The following is a 13,251-nucleotide window of genomic DNA, read 5'->3' as shown; positions in this document are numbered from 1 at the left end:
TCATCCGCTTTCTATTCTGTGGTATGTATTGCGTTCTCGATGCTTCCCATTGGTCACCTGTTTCCATATTTGAGCACTTTTGCATTCTCTGAGGCTGCTAATCTGAGTCATCTGTCTATTCTGGGTTATGTGGACCCTTTCCATACCATTTGTGTCCTGCATTTGTACCGTGGCCAGTATAACTTCTTGTGGCTGCTATTGATGGCCTGTACCAGTGCTAGAACACAAGCGCCTTTATCATAAAACTGCTAATGTTACCCTTGGAATGCTACTTCTTTATCGTTCAGGTTAAAGCAAGAATGAATAGGGTAATGAGAATGAAAAGGTAGTACACATGCAGCATGTCAAGCCATGGGTGGTGAACGCGATGATAGGGGTGGGGGTTCGTGACCAGATATTCGGATCCCTTAATTAATTCAGTTTGGTGGAGGGGGGCCCCCAAAGGTGTCCATGCCCCAACAGGGCTTAAGATGGCCTAGCTTCCCACCACAGCTCATTGCAGCACCCTATGCACCCAAATACCCAACCACAGCCAAGCATAGCATACCTCGCACCCAGCCCCCAACCCACCCATACCAACGCATCCTAGTGCACTGCCCACCCACCTTAGACCACTCCAGGACTACATCCACCTGCCAACAATAGGTCACTCCAGCTCCCCAAAAGCATGGCCAACTAAACTTGCCCCAGCACTTCACTGAACACCCAAGCTCAGCCCAGCACCCACCACCCTCCACCCACCCTAGATAATTACAACACACTATGTGTTCACTATGTGTTCACCCTAGCTCGCCACAGCAAGCACGCCTCAGCCACCTGCGCACCCTAGCTGACCCTGCCTACACTAGCTCACTCGGGCAAGCGCACGCTGCCCACTTAGCTCCCCCAGAACTAACTCAACCCAACATACCACCTGTTCACCCTGGCTCACACGGACACACCTCCTGCCCATTCTAGCTATCCCGAGCACCCCACTCACTATCCATAGCTCACACAAGGACCTCAACCACGTGCATACTCCATGAAAATAGCAGCAGTGCAGTACACATTATAAATCCCAAAAAAGTAACATAACCCTTACACCATCATCGCTTCAGCCCACCATGGCCCACACCAGCTACCCACCCACCCACTGTAGCCTGCCCCAGCAGCACACCTGCTCACCCCAGCTCATCTGTCACACACCGGGCATCAGCAGATCATTCCACAAACCCCACACCCTAGTCTAGCTCACTCCAGCAACACCCACATGCCCAACCTAGCTGAGCCCTGCAAACTCACCCGCCCATTAGCTCCTCACAGCAATGAAACCATGCCCAATCTCGCTCATTCGGTTATCAAACAGAGGGAACATCCAAAAAGTATTACAGATTGGGGAACTGGTCAATATTTGGTGAATAGAGCCATGAAGATATGTAAATCCATGTCTTGATAAAGACCTACGGGTCAAAACACGTGTTGACATAAGGGCAATCACCAACTTACAATAAAAATTCCAAAGAACCTAAGAATTAGTTCTCTTAATCACTGAAGTTAAGCTAAACTACCAATCAAGGGGGCTCGTGCCTACCAGGGAGGATCATTTCTGAGACACTCCTTGATGTAGCTTTCACAAGTTAAAGTGTTCAATAATTGTATTGTATTGTCAAGGTTAGGTATTTGGTAATGGTTTCACAACGTTCCCTCTCCTTAATTAGTGACACGTGACCACTCCTTCAAGCAGTAACAGTCTTTTAAAGTGTGACAGGTGCTACATTTCCATTGTTCTGGTATTTTGGTTTGAACAAACCACTTCTACTCGCTTTATCTCTTACGCGAGTTAACAGGGAGATGGATACTGTTGCCGGCAATGCTCACACAAGGTATTGGAACACTGTGTTTCACTCACCGGCTTCTTTGACACTTGCTCTACAGGTCACACTGCTTTCCTGACTTCTGCTACAACATCTACTACTTCTGGCTTCTTAGGGACGCACGCCCTTCCTCTGCAAAGGTGTCTCCGATCCAGCGACATGTTCCTGGAGCCCCTCTCGCTCTGAGACCCACGGCTTGACAACTGCCTCGCCTCGGCCTGCAGAATGTTCTCTGCATGGCAACCACAGCAATCAGGCTTACATGGGGAAAGACAGCTCTCCTGCAAGTCTCCCGCTGCACAGTCTCTGCACTTCAGAGTTCGGGGGAACAGGACCCTCTCAGAACAAGCAGGGGAAATCTGCTGTCTCCACGTTCCGGCGTCCCTCTTGTTCTTCAAATTCTGCTTTGCCAGCCTTGGTTCTTCTTCCTTCTGCTACTACTGCTACAGCTCTCATACCAGTCACAGTTCCAGCTCCTTCCTATTGCTTGCACCTGAGAGGGCCTTTTATGCCTCCCAGGTTCCTTCAGGTGTGAACTGTTAGGCTTAATTGCCTGACTACTGCTACAGCATGCCTCTTCAGCCCTCTTCCTCATCAAAGTACTTCTGGGATCATGGGACGTGTAGTCCCCTTCAGTAAAGTTAGTTCTTTCAACAACCAAGGTATTTTAAGGGTTGATTTATTTCCTTAAACTCATTAAAAGATGGACTGTTAGGATTGGCTCTTACAGAGGAAGACATTCGATTTAAGGCATTCTATCTATATCATTTTGCATTATACACGAGGGAGTAAGGAGGATATTTATTCTTAAAGGACCTTTCTCTTCACAAGGTTTGCTCAGATTTAACTGAGTTTTAACCCTGGATCATAGATCTTACATGCAAGTCGGGGACACTATAATGGCAATATGCCATCACGTTTTGGCAACCAAGAAAGGCACTTCCTTTCTGAGGGCAAGTACTGTGTTTCATCCCACAGGATATTCTCACCACTCTGGGCCCCGTCTCCTCCCAGATGATCCTGCCGCAGTACACCACCACCAAGGTCAGGATCAGCAAGCGTCTGCCTTTCCCTGGCCACCTGGAAGAAGACCTTAGGCAGGGTTTCAGTGGGGGATCCGTAAGATTCTTCACATTATACAACCATTTAATCACATTTGTTTAAGATATGCATTACTGTACATATCCTTGACCCTAATATCTATCGAGTAGAAGATTAGCTCATACAATATTTTTCATATTATCTTTACCAGTTCATCGATATTGGAGGCTATCCATCAGTGGCAGCATTCATTGAATTGGTTGTGCCTAGCACACAACCGTGACATAGTAAGGTCAGTACATCCCAACAAGATGTTCCTTAAAAGTGTGATTTATACTTCCTTTATTATTGAGATTGAGGTCCCAATTAACTTTATGACTTCATTTTAGGAAAACAGAGAGTTTCATTTCACCTGATGAAGTGAGAGCAACGTTCCCTAAACACGTAGTGATGGCAGGAGCCTGGTTCCTGAACACAACACCTCAGTGAAAAATTGGGTACTACTCCTGTGTGAACTCAATTCCGTTTTATGGTTTTGAGGAATCTTTGGGTGTTTTTTTAAAAACAATTATAACTTTTTTGTAGAATGTAACATTTTTGTGAATGAAAAACATGCAGGATGACCATCAACCCATGTGCTGTATTTGCAAAATGTTAGTTGATCATTGTTTTTAAAATTACTTAAGAATTTGTATAGAAAATATTTGATTTTTTTCCAAATACTTATGAAATTTTGTTCTCAAAACCTTATTATTTTAATTGTTTATTCATTTTTTTGCATAAATACACATGGGATTATTCACACAAGAGTGCATTGACATTTCCTTGATTAATTTCAAGGAACGCACTTTCACCTAATCTCACTCTGCCAGAGGCTGACCAGGTAAGACTTGCATGCAAGTCAGTATCTTCCTTTCTCCATAGATTAGCAATTAAATTGCCAGGAACGATGTAGTGTTTAAGATTAGTTTTAGAATCAGCAACTACAGTGAGTGATAGAGATTAGCAGTTTGGATTAGGGCTAGGTTTAGGATTACAGCTATGAATAGAAATTAGGATGATTAATAAGGGTTAGCAATTACGATTCCAGGCAGCATTGGGTTTAGGATTAGGGTTAGCATTTATGATTCTGGGTAGCATTGGGTTTAAGATTAGGGTTAGCATTTATGACTCTGGGTAGCATTGGGTTTAGGATTAGGGCTAGCATTTATGATTCTGGGTAGCATTGGGTTTAAGATTAGGGTTAGCATTCATGATTCTGGGTAGCATTGGGTTTAGGAGTAGGGTTAGCATTTATGATTCTGGGTAGCATTGGGTTTAAGATTAGGATTAGCATTTACGATTCTGGGTAGCATTGGGTTTAAGATTAGGATTAGCATTTACGATTCTGGGTAGCATTGGGTTTAGGATTAGGGTTAGCATTTAGGATTCTGGGTAGCATTAGGTTTCGGATTAGGATTAGCAGTTACCATGCTGGGTAGCACTGGGTTTAGGATTAGGGTTAACAGTTACAAGTCTGGGTAGCATTGGGTACAGTCAAAATTGGGTATTGGGGTTATGGTTAGCGTTTAGGGATTAGAGTTAGGGGACATAGTTAATGCTATCTGCTAGGATTTAAGTTAGTCTCTGAAATTAGGGTCAGCACATGCATTTATGAATTTAGAGTTACAGTCAGCTGTAAGGTTTGTGTTTCCAGTTAGTGTTAGTTTTGCGATTAGTTTAAGTAATATATTTTGTACTGGGTATTCAAGTTAAAATGAGCCATTAGGGTTAGTGTTGGCAACTATCTTTAGTGTTAGTAGTTTGGGTTTAAATTAGCAGCCAAGATTAGTGGATAGATTTAGTTTTACACTTAGGTTTAGACTTTGTTTTATTAGTGAGCATTAGCAGATTTCTTCTTAGGGTGACCGTAAGCAGCTAGCGGTTAGGGTAAGTGTTTGCTGATTAGGACATGTTTGTATGTTTATTCTTACCGTTAGTTGTTTAAGATACTGTTAGGTGGAAATTGGGATTTTGGGTAAACATTTGGATATAGGTTAGTGCTTAATGTTTTAGTTTACAGTTATGAGCGAGGGTTAGGGGTTAAGATTTGCTTAAGGCGGTAGAATTAGTGTGTGGTGTTGGGCAGAGATGAGCGTTTTAGGGTTAGCATTTGAAATTAGGGATATTACTTACAATGGCAGATAAGCGTTAAGGTGTAGGGTTACAGTTATGTTTGGGGGTTACGGTTCGTAGTTATATTTGCAGTTGTGGCTTGCAGCCAGGGGTTAAAGAGGGGCAGACAAGGGTGTTGATCGAAGGGTTGATTTAGGATTATTTTAGATAGCTTTTGTCCTAAAATGGCTGCCTACATCCCTTGTGAACCTGCAACCAAGTGACTCATTGTTTTTTTGAGGTTCTGTATTTTTCTGCAGATTGTGAAGTTTGCGGAGCCAAACTCAAGTCCATGAATGAATTTTGGAGAGCCTGCAGCACACACTGATGTGCTCACCTTCAGACCAAGTCTGGTAAAGGGTTCCCAGGCGCGTTCAGAGACACAAAGAAGAGTGAAAGATTTTGGCCTCTAGTTGGCCACCTTGCATGTCCACCCACCTGCATTGGAGATGCCATTGACGGGGAGTGGCGTGCACTTGGGAGCAGTGGCGTGTCCAGGGGCGGCACGGGCTACCCCTGAAATCTGATTGGCCGCACCAGGTGCTGCCCCATTATCCTAAACTATGATCATTATGTGTTTGTGTGCTCGTGCTTTATGCCACCCCTGCATAAGTCAGTGCCCCACTTGGGCCACTCAAGTCAAGAGAGTCTGGACACACCACTGCTTGGATCTGTGGATAAGGGCAAGGAACACTCGATTGTGCAATGTTGCCTATGGCTGCAGTCGCGGGGGGGGGCGATTACACAAGTGCAGACTATGGAACTAAGCCGCTTTGGGTTATGGCTGGGTGGCCCTGAAATATGGGGACCTGTCGCCCAAAGCGAAGGGCTGCTGATTTGAGTGATGGCTGTGTGGCATTGCAGCTGGCTGCTGCTCTCCTAGAATTGGGGGTTTTGCGTGGAAGGGTTAGCGGCTGGTTTGAGCAATTGTGAGTTCACTCGAGGTGTGTACTTGGCAGGTGAAGGTTCCCGGTTTACATATGGGTAACGAGTAGTAGTGGCGATTGAGCTGGAGGGGTCGGTTGTGTTTTTGACGTGTCCAGTGGAAGGTGGCGACTTCACCCAAAGGAAAACATTGCAGGCCAGGCTTTGATGTGAGCTTGTACTGAACGGGATGGAGGTTGAATCAGAGTGTTGCTGGCATGGGGGTTAGGCTCAGGAATAGGGTTAGAGTCACTGCTGGCCAGTCTGTAAGTGGCAATGACATGCAGCCAGGCAGGACGGATGAGCTGAGAGGAGAAGACAGAGCACTTCCTTCCACCGGCCAGCCACCCAGCCAGCTGCCAAACTTCAGGCCAGAGGAATGGGACACTCAGTCCTGCGGCAGTCAGTCTATGCCTGCAGGCAGGGCATGGCCCCACGGTTCATGTGTGGCAGGGCGCAAAGCTCCCACAACCACACATAGAGGCCCGAGTGCTGGCATCAGCCACCGGAGCTTCACAGCCCCAAGAGGGCACAGAGCAGTACATGCCTGCGAGCTGGCTCCCCTTAGGACTCAAATGGCTCAGGGGGAAGCGGGCTTCAGGGAGAAATGTGGTTTACACCTTTCACCCCCCACCTCCTGATTCGGGGCAGAGCATGAGGCGGAAGGGCTACTGAAGACATGAGAAGCAGGGTGCCAAGATGGGTCTTGTAGACAAAATAACAAGTAGGGGAAAAGCTAACAGATTTGGCTTTTGTTTTGAAATGGGATAGACATTTGTCAAGCACTGCTATAATGGCCCTACCTCACCATAAAATGGTAACAGCTGGGACATTGTGTGAGAGGCTGGGCATATGATGGCAGGGCCATGCACAAGCCAAAACGGTTGGGTTTGCCAATGCTTGTTCTTAGCAGGGCGTCAGATGTGAGGAGACACATACTGTTCGCATTGATGCACTTCACTTGTGTATATGTGCTTTACAAATAAACAATTACAATTACAATACTGCTTATAACTCAAGTGGCCGGAGGCACACTTGGTTGGGACATTTATATTATACCAGTAGAGCATTTACAGCTGTAATTAAGCCATAAAATCTCAGAAGATTTCTTTGAAATAACGCTGGCAAGCTTGTCATAGAACAAAGTTTAATGTTACTGCTTGATACAACTAGATCAAGGAGATCCTAGGAGATGTGTTTTGGCCGGGCAGGTAGTGGATGGGAGTGGCCATATGCCTAGCATTGCCAGTGGCCCTCCATAGGGGGCCAATAACTAAACAACATTCACGGGCAGTGCGTCCCTCCGCACATCTCGTTTCTCTCCTAGCTTCACTTTCCATGATAATAGTTTTGACTTATAGCCAGCTCTTTTAGCGATGCCTAAGGGGGGTGTGGGGTGGCTGGGGAAGGGGGGGGAGAGAGAGAGAGAGAGAGACAGAGAGACAGAGAGAGAGAATGAATACACACAGTGGGCCTCATTAGAAGGGTGGAGCTAACCATGCCGCTTTTAGCGGCATGGTGGCCTCTATACCGCAATCCGGGTTCCTCGAATGAGGAATTACCGGGCCATCGAAACCTTGGCGGACCCTATAATTCCCCGTCCGAGGAACCCGGACCCGGTCCATCCCCATTCCCATTCGAGCCCCATCAATGGGAATGGGGATGGAGCTAACAACGGGCCCGTTAATGACGGGCCCATTGTTAGCTCCCTGGTCCCCTCGCGGGTCCCGGTAAGGACGCCTGGTTTTTCCAGGCACCCATTGCGGGTCCCGCGAGGAGACCTCGTAATAGGGCGGAACGGGTTTACCGGTGCCGGTAAACCCATTCCGCCAACCTTATAGTGAGGGCCAGTGTGTTTCAATGGGGCAGGTTCTTTGAACAATGTTACAGAAGGGCAATGAAACATTTAATGCAATTCTGAGGCAATGGGGACGTGGATGTGGCATTGAGTAGTTCTGGGGGCAATCTGTGACATGGGTCATTAAAGTGGGCATTAGTATGTGGCATGGATGCAGAAATTCTAGATAAAAAGGGGGTATCCTGGGGTACCTATGGTGGCAGTGAGAGTGACATTGGGCAGTTAGGGGAAATCGGGTGTGGCATGGGCAATTTTGTCAACAGTAAGAGTGACATGGGGCATGTTTGGTGGTATTTGGATGTGGCATAAGGTATTTGCAGGGCATTGAACGTGGATATGTTCATGGGGCCGTTTTTGGGAATCGAGAGTGAAATGTGTGGAAATGGGACATGGAATGGGGCAGTTCTATCGGCAATTGGAGTTCCATGGAGAAATTCATGTGACAATGGGAGAGGCATGAGGTAATTCAACAGGCAATGGAATTTGATACACATCAGTTCTATGGGCAATGGAAGTGCCTAGGGGCAATTCAAGAGGACAAGGGGAAGTGGACACAGAATGGAACAGTTCTAGAGTGTTATAGGACATTTTAGAAAGCAATGGAATGTTTTTTTTTGGGGGGTCCCCCAAGTCCCCCGTTTCCCTAGGTCCATAACCCCATCCTAAAACCCCCTGATCCGTTTTATTCCCTTAGTCTACCCCATATATATTTTAAATTCAAACAAAACAGTATTTTTCGTTATTTTAGGGTCGTTAAAAAAGTTGTTCATTATTCCTAATTCGTTATTATCACCGTATACCATAGTCAAGGCAAAACAACCTGCAATTCTAGCCTCCCACCACTGGCCTCTTTCATACATGTCCCATTTTACTATCTCGCGGCACTCCTGCCAACCCCCCCCCCCGCCCTCTCTCTCTCTCGCTCACATCGATGCAAGCATCCATTTGCAGTTGGCAGATGAGGGGGGAGGAGTAGGCCGTCTGTAAACTCCAGTCAATTACCAAAAGAAACAGTTAAGGGTTATGGGAGGCAAGAACCTTTGGTTCAGAGAACGGGTTACTTGAAGTTTGGGCCCACAGTCACCCATTTTGTTTTGCTTAGCATGGCGGTTGACAGGCTGAGAGATGTCTCAAAGGTCACACCACCATGCTGAGGGGATGTGCAAAGAGACCTGCTGGGAATTCTGCCAGTCAGGGCAGGTCCCATCTTTGGCAGGGCAAGAAGGCGTTTCTCAGGCATGTGGCAGGAGCTAGAATCCATGGTCATGTCACCCAACGGTCTACCTTGATGTCTCCCTCAAGCCGCAAAATCTTCTCATACAGTCCAAAGTGAAACCCCCCCTCTACCGCCACCAACAGACACAAACGCACTAGGTTTTGGCGTGGCACCAGGCCTTCGGTATCAGCGTTGCTGCAACCATGCAACGGATTGGTTATGATGAAAGGCAGAGCAGAAACAATGCAGGGAGGGGTGGAGATTCCCCAAAATTGTGTTGCACTGTGGCGTAAAAAGATGATGAGGAGGTGGACGGCCACAGGATGGTGAAGAGCAGTGTGTTGGCAGTGACAGACAGTGGTTATGAGGCTGGGGGTTATGATGGGCTTTCGAGTACCTGTGAAATATCGAGTTTGCAGTCTCTCTGGCCCTTTTCTAGCTAAAGGACTCGCTGTGGAGGGGGGACGGGGTTTCCCTATTAGTGACACAGCTAAAATGATGGGAGCATGGCAAAGACAGACACATTTTATTCATCCAGAATGTAAGGCTGTCCTCCCTCGGGTAGCGAGGGGCTGGCAGGGATTAGCATACACACAAGATGCAGGATGTTCCCCCACAAGGGGTCTCCTGGAGCCAGGGAAGGTATTGCCTGAACTATTTACAGCTATTTACACTAGAGAGGAGAGGGGCTGATGGGCCTTCTCCCTGCAGTACTTGGGGGGTGGACTGAATTGTGCTCTTACAGGTACAACTTTTGCAAAAGTTGGTAAGATGTCTTTGGGAAATGTCAGAGGACGCAGCAGGAGTACCCCACACTCCTCCTGGGATGGCACATCTCTATGAGAAAAGTGATTACCATGGGGCACTTCAAGGGCAAAGGGATATTTTTTTTTCTCTTTATTAGCACTTTGGTTTACAAAAGAAAACCTTGGCTATTCAATTCATAAGTCTTCCATAAAATTCAAATCAACAGATCCTAGCGGACAATCACATATCACATATCTTTATCTTACAGTTACTTCATCACGACAGTCCAGAAAGATAACACAAATAAGTAAGCAAAATACCAAGTAAGCAAAATACAAAAAAAAACAAAGGTATCGTCTAAGAACCCAACGGGCTAGCATTCTATTTGTTGCTCCATCCTTCTTTCATTTCAATGTCCCAATAGTGTAAGCCTTTGGGTACTAGTTTCCACCTTTTCCCCTCTCAAGAGTCTGCTCTTCTTATTTCCATTGTACTTTCCATCATTATGTTTGCGATTTTCTCAAAAATGTTCAATAAAGATTTGGACACTGCTAGATTAATTGTCATTTTTTTCTCCTTCAAGAAGAATTTTCCACTAGGTGTCAACCTCTCTGAGGCGATATCCTCCCCAAATAAAGCTGTCTTTCATGACTGAGAGTCGGACATTGAAGTATTAAATGTTTCAGGGATTCTACCACCTTCGTGTCCTGGCATAGTCTGCAGTGCTTACTATCGTCATTACCCCTTTTCCTATATTTATTTTCTCTACAGGGCCATAGGTTAAGATGAAATCTTAAATAGGTAGTTCGCAAAAACCAATTAGGGAAGATTAGCAGGTACTTTGTCAGTCTATTCAGTTTGCAGGGTTTAGACCAAAAATCTTTATAACCGTGATGCTTCTGATGTTTTTCCTGCGTTTGGTTCCAGTCATATTCAAACATTTTTTTCTTCACACGGTCAGGATTGTTTAACAAAGATTCTTCCGATTTGTTCAAATTCTCTAAGCTCGCCTGGCAGATTGTGGCCCATTCCAATGATATGGCCTCGTTGTGATCTTCCATGGCTTTTTTCAGCACTTTAAAGCCTGCCGTTGAAGTTTCGTCTATGCATTTTCTATAAAGAGAATTATTTTCCACTCTGATATTGCTTTCAAAGATATTAATACCAGTTATCTACGAATGATTTGGATTGGATAAGTTTTGGGTAATTGAAGTGTGATCCTCCAGAATGTTCCTTCTAATAATGACCATGTTTTAGCAGGTAAGAGGGAGGAGGTTTCCACCCCATAGCTTAGAATCGGCATGACTTTAGCTCTATAAAAAGCCACCACTACAATCATTTTGCCACGATTTTTGCTTGTGCTGCCAAATTCTTTACGTTATGTTTGAGATCTGTAATTCTAGGTGCCTCATTTCTGTCATTGTTAACACAGACACCCAGGTAAACTAGCGAGGAGACTTCTAAGATTGCTTTGTTATTTAACGCCCATCAGGTTTTTTTGTTATTTTTTCCTCTGCTTGGTTTGCCAAATGTTAAGATTCTCCGGGTTGATAATCATGTTATTAATATTGACATAGTTCTCTAATACTGTCAGTTGATGTTGAAGACCTATCGGGGTCTGATCAATCAGAACTATGTCATCTGCACAAATTAATCTTCCTACCGGTAACCATGCTATTTTTGGCGAAAAGTGTCATGAACTTCAGAACAGGCCCCTTTTGGACCTCCTGGTCCTTGTCTCAACGGGGCTAGCATTCTCTAATAGTCCCAACATGGTCACCCAGCGCTAAGACCCTTTCTCGCTCCATGCGCTGGACGTAACGTATTCTATTTATAGACCACACCTTCCGCGGCTCTGCGCGTCTCAATGCTATTGTAAGTAGCCATCAGACGTGTGATCCCTAGCTCGCGGTATTCTTTCTCTGTCCTTGTGCACCTACCCGCTCCTTGCCCCTTCCTTTCTTCCTGTTTCCTGGACTCGTGTGCTAGTTGCACTCATCCTAGATTCTTGGATTCCTGGATTCCGCGTTCCCGGAACTGAACGCGCCCTGGAGTCAGAAGAGACTCGAGCAGCCTTAGTTAAAACCAGGACCGTCCGCAAGAAGGCAGCGACCAAAGACTACATCAAACAACAGACCCAGGTGAGAAGGGGGGAACTCCTTGACAGTAAGATTCTTGCTTGCACGAAAGTATCTTCAATGTCAGATGTGAAGAGATTGTATATTTCTGGTGCCAATGGACATCCTTATTTTAAGCCGATGTTGGTAACTATCTTCTCTGACAGCAAGCCTTTTTTGTTTAATTTGACTGATGTGTCCTCGTATAAATCTTTGATATTATCAAGAATAACTTCTGGGCAATTCCACTTTGTTAATTTTTCCCAAAGCTCTGGTCTTTTGATCACATCAAAGGCCTTTGATAGAGCAATAAAAGCGACATAGAATCTCACTGCTTTGCTGCTTACTGTTTTGGCTTTGAGAAGGTTTACTATAAAGATGTTCGAAGAGGTTCCTCTCCCCTTTACAAAGCCTGACTGCCACTGATCTCTATGTCCTGATGATTCCACCCATTTTATCAGTGCTTTTAGCAATATGCAAGCAAGTATGTTTCCTGCCACATCCATTAAGGCTATTGGCCTATAATTTTCCGGGTTAGTTCTAAGTCCTTTTTTAAAAATCGGGACCACTACACTTTCCTTCCACGACTTCGGGACTTTGCCAGAAGTTAGAACATATTCATACAGTTTGTTTAAAAATGTTGCCCTTTCTTCTGGCTCACTTTTTAGATCTTGATTAGTGAGACCATCCGGGCCCAGGGCTCTTGAATTTTTTAGTTTCCTGATGATGTTTTCCAAGGTTGGTCTGTCTATATCTAGAAGGCTTTGGTCTTCTCTTCTCCTGACTGTCCTATTAAAGATAGAAGGGACTGGGTCTTGTAGTTGTTTGTAATATGTACAACCTTGATTTTCCAGTATTGGGTTCGCTGTTAGTGCGTCTTGAGGTGTTTCCTTTTCATTTAACAGCGCCCAAATATCCGTGGTGTTCTTTTTTCAAATAGTCGATAACATTAGTTGAGAGTCGTGATTTTACATTGTCTTCTTATGCATTATTAGCCAATTATGGTATTTTTGCTTAATTTTGCGTCTCTCTGATGGTCTAGTCATCAGTTTGCTTTTGTTTAATTGTTTAAGATTTTTCCTTAGAGCTCTTTTCTTTAAGACAATTGCCCTGTCGTATGCATGTCGGTGAGACAGTGACCGTTTGGTAACGCCAAGATTGGCGGCAGTTTGAAAGATATTGAGTAGTGGTATATAGTCAATAGTCTGTAAAGTATTCTGATGTTGTAGTTGATTTATCAAAGTATTTAGATTACGAGTCAGAACCAGAATCTTTTTAGGTTGGATTTTTAGCCCGTTTCTTCCGGGGTTGATTAATAGACCGTGTCTATAAAATTGTTGT

This window comes from Ambystoma mexicanum, chromosome 9, assembly GCF_040938575.1.
Source record: "Ambystoma mexicanum isolate Mex_15411 chromosome 9, UKY_AmexF1_1, whole genome shotgun sequence".
NCBI classification, from domain to species: domain Eukaryota; kingdom Metazoa; phylum Chordata; class Amphibia; order Caudata; family Ambystomatidae; genus Ambystoma; species Ambystoma mexicanum.
Note: the sequence above shows the minus strand (reverse complement) of the source record.